This window comes from Pyrus communis, chromosome 11 (genome assembly GCF_963583255.1).
Source record: "Pyrus communis chromosome 11, drPyrComm1.1, whole genome shotgun sequence".
NCBI classification, from domain to species: Eukaryota; Viridiplantae; Streptophyta; class Magnoliopsida; order Rosales; family Rosaceae; genus Pyrus; species Pyrus communis.
In genome coordinates this window covers 8,217,387-8,221,984 of record NC_084813.1, presented here as the reverse complement: position 1 = coordinate 8,221,984, position 4,598 = coordinate 8,217,387, and the positions used below count along the sequence as shown (strand labels likewise).

General features: G+C 35.8%; 1 pseudogene; it reads right to left on the bottom strand.

Annotated features, from left to right (window-relative positions):
• Positions 1-3,109: 3,109 nt before the first annotated feature.
• Positions 3,110-4,373, bottom strand: LOC137708967 (shikimate O-hydroxycinnamoyltransferase-like; annotated as a pseudogene).
• Positions 4,374-4,598: the final 225 nt, after the last annotated feature.

The window sequence follows — 4,598 nt, the reverse complement described above, 5'->3', positions numbered from 1 at the left end:
ATTCTAATCTCATTTAGTGGACTAAAGTAGCTAGACCACTACTCAGTTTTATTACTAATAATATTTGTGTACAACTGCAACAATGTGCTGCATACTTGAACTCAGGTGAACTCTTGGTTTTTCGTTGAAGCGTGACTATAATTGGTACTGCAAGTCCCCGAGCAAGAATCCACACATTTTCCCACCAGTTCTGCATCTGAAAAAAAAAAAAAAAAAGAACAGAAAAGTGAGCCCAATATATCATAAGAAAGAAACTCTAACCAGAAAGGGAGAAATGTAATTACTAGGGTTATCTTTGGTGCTGATATGGGTGCACAAAGAGGTAGCACAGCCAAGCTTGCAAAAGTGGTGAGGGTTTGTTTGGAAGTCCAAAGTCTGAGCAGGTGCGGCGCACTTTTTCAAGCAATTAAACCCGCATGTGAGAGGATTGTGTGGTTTTTTTACCATGCAAATAGTAAAGCAAGCACCATAGCAAAGTTTGAAAAATAAGCCGGCTGTGCAGTGCCCCATCAACAATCCCAACACTAAACAAACCAGCACTGCATTCCTAACTCTTTTCCCCTCCATTTTTGTCTTTCTATTAAACACCTGGAAGGCTAGCACTTTGTCTTTTTCTATTCTTCCCAAAGCCTAGCTCTTTGTCTGCATATTTGTTGAATGATATACATGTATTTATACACAACCAGAGAGTCTTAGTGTAATTTCTCAAACTTAAGAGATTTTTATAGGAACGCGATAATGTGATTGTGTGTTATCAATACCATTTTTTGAAACATCAAATACGCGCCACAAGATTTTAAAAGAATCAGATATTGGCGTTGCATATTGGTATTTTGATGATGGCATACCTTAAGTTAGATTGACATTATGTTAATATTTTGAATGGATTCATGTATGTGGTATGTGATTTCGTTGAAAATTCATATTGGATTTTGATGTAATAATTATTAGGAAATTAAAAAATAGAAAGTATAACACAATTTTGTTGGAATTGGAATATATACCTAGATACTTATTTCCACATTTGATTGTTAATTAAGGATTAGGTTAAAAATTCACATTTGATTTCGTGATGTCTATATGATACACAATCGATTTCAATTTTTCTTTTCTTTAATTTGTAGCTAGGGTTCATACATAGAATTTCGGTACACTAGTTTAGTATAATATGTTTAGGTACAAACATTTCAATACACTAGTTTAGTATCATATATTTAGGTATTGAATTTTCGGTACACTTATGTTTTTGCATATTTTCTTATGTGTCACTAATTCACTATAATGTATTTAGGTACTACAATATATTTAGCTAGGGATATTTCGGTACACTAATTTAGTAAAATATATTATGATACGGACATCTAGGTATACTAATTGGAAGAAGTTAAGTAAAATTAATGAATTAAAATGTGTATAATAATAAATTTAAAATTTAATGTAATGACATTAAATATTATATATATTAACTATTAAAACTAAAATATAACATGAATTTAAATTAAGTATACATTAAAAGACTAAAATCAATATTCAATCTAACATTAGGTTTTTATTAAATTTTAATTTTCTAAAAGAATTAAAAGTTCAAAAACCGCAAGAAGAAAATTAGAAAGTAGCGAACGAGTTGGTGCCAACGGAGGATATGAACGTAACATTCATTGCATCGCATGCATGGAAATTATTGCATTTGCGGCAGAATCTGATTATGGGGTAGGTCAGTCCACGAGAATATGCACCAAAATGCCTCAAATCCTTGGAGCAAAATGAAGAAGAAAGTTTGTGGAGTGAGATGGTCCTGTAAGCTGTTTCGTACAGTTCACTGGTGTCTCAGTTTCAATGGCGGCAGCTGACACGGTTATCTTTCTCTCTGTATGGGCTGCTCTATTGTATTTATCTTTTCTTTGCTCTCTCCCTCTGTGAGGTTTAACGAAATTCATAACCATGGACCCAAAAAGCCACCATTTTCACCCAGTGGGATCTTAAGGGCTGTTTGGTTGTACTTTTTAAATGACTAAATGTGCTTTTAGAGAAAATATTTTTGGGTTCCAAAAGTACTTTAAATGCCTTCTACAAAAAAACACCAGTAATTTGCTTCTTCCAGGAAGCACTTTTAAGTGCTTTTCCAATATTTATTAGCATTTTTACTAAGGATTGTTTTCAAAAATATTTTCACCAAAAACGCTTTTAGTCATTTTAAAAGCACATCTAAACGACTTCTTAGTGTAAAAACTGTGAGGGACAATTATTACGAGGAAATTACGATATTCTTCTAAGAAGCATGTAGACAATTAAATTGAGCTTTGAGTGTCTCGCTTTGTTTAAGGAGATTCAAGCTCACTGTGGCTTGACATAAGTCCACAAACCGGTGCAGCAGTATACCATTTGACTTGTCCCCTTCGAAATACAACAACCCAACTGAATAGTTGTGTGACTCAAACCTACCTGTACAAAAAAATAAATAAATTAAAAATAAAAAGTCTAGAACTCCACCACACAAACACCCTTCTTTGGCCAATAAGTAAAAAATGAAAAAGATGGAGGAATGAAGAATAATTGTTTTAAAGGAAATTGCTACTGGCCGGATAATGAATAAAAGGATGATGGAGAAAATGTTATTAGTTATAGGTTTATTATCACCCTAGTGAACAGGGTAATAAACACCAATTAACAAGAAAAGGTTACAAAAGTTACAAAGATGAAAGACCAATTACAAGAATTATAAAAGATGAAAGACCAAGCATGCATTATGCATCATGAAGGTGTGACTCTGCATTGAACCTTCATTAGTGAAAAAATAATTCCTACTCCAGAATTAATAGTGATCTCAGACACTTGAACTACAACTGTGTGAGGAAATAACAATTACTGCTCACACTTAATAATGCAAGTGGTAATTTGAGGTTTAATAGCACGTTACGGCCTTTTGCTAATCCAGTTTTCATGAATGTATTTGAGAACAAACAATTCCAATAGAAAGCGGCCCACTCTCTCACACCCTAAAATTTGTCAATAATACTCCTGTAATATAACATTTCACTCAAAACAAGCTACATATATTATTAAACCTGAAATTTAATTAGTTAAAGAACGTTAGTAGCGGGACCGAATACTAATATATGTCATAAAACAACTTTGAAAATGATTTCATATGCTCGGATTGCAGACATATTGCCACTGATAAACTCCCATCATTATTCGCACTTCCCGAATACGAAAGCCTTCCCCTCAAATGGAATTCCACAAGGTCCCACAAAAATAGGTCGACCCCATCAAAAAAAATCATAAGTTGGAACCCCAACCCAACTAGTTATTCCAATAGTAGGAGACGTAAGAGAGCCAGCCCCACGAACAAGAGCTGATAGATCAGGCTGAAGCTCAAGGAAGTCAATTTGCTGATCTAAAATAATTGTCGTTCATCTGCGATAGAGCATTGAGAATACAACTTGAAGCGTATCGTGTTGTTTTGATTGGAGATCCCCCCACGAAATTAGGGTAGCTGTGACAATAACATTACCAAAGAAACAAAGTGGGAGTGGGGGTTGCAGTCGGGACCGTCCATCAACAACATGTAGTTTGGTCTTTCGATCATCGGGAAGTTCACCTGAGTTGGATCCACATTTCCAAACATGACCGGCTAATATCTCATACGTGCTATAGACTATAGTTGATCGTGTTATCATCCTACTTAGGGCCGGTTCCTCGTCAATCTGAATATGGAGACTGCTGCGCTCTCTAAACCACGGCCTTCTGTACTGTACAGGCATTATTTTATGGTTCAAAAGGTTGGTATTCAATATGTTAAGCTCAGGTGGGCCTCGGGCATGAAATAATGTCCTATCTGTGTGGTAATCCCGAACGCTACAAGAAAGGCAAGACTGATGAGAAATATATATGCCTTTGACGAAGCCATCATCTCAGTCATCTCCGCAAATTAGGCAAACACAAGAAAGTCCACCCTCACAAGAATCTAGCTGATTTCCTTCCCTTGTAATTGCTGATTTACTTTCCGTGTAATCATTCAATTAGTTTGATTGTGTTGATATACTTTCTGTAAATGGGACTGTGTTGGTCCACTCTTGTAATTATATATAAGTGAATACCATGACTGATAGATCAGTCAAGAATTCCAGCATAGAACCTTTCTTGCCGCAACATTCTAAAACCTCACTGGTCCATATTTTTTGATGGTATAAGAATAGGTTGTTCCACGTGTGAAGCTAAACGACCACACACGCTCCATGTCATCCCGTTGTGTTATCCACGTGTTAGGCTTGAAAATTTGCCACACGTGAGGGAGGGTGTTAAGAATGAATCCCACATTGATGGGAGGATAAACCTTGCATGGACTTATAAGAAGTTGGACGACTCCCCATATTACCAATTGATTTTATGGTGGAACCTCAACTTTCTTCATTGTCAAGAAATATGGACCAGCGATCGAGTTGTTTTGAGCATACACTTTGTTTTGTTTCATACAGTTATAGCCTCCTTGGCTAGCGCCCTTAAGCATTTATGCCTCCATAAATGAGTGTCCTACAGAGATCGAGTTGTGAGTATAAGATTATGGTAGTGCAATGGAATCGCAGAAAGCACAGCAA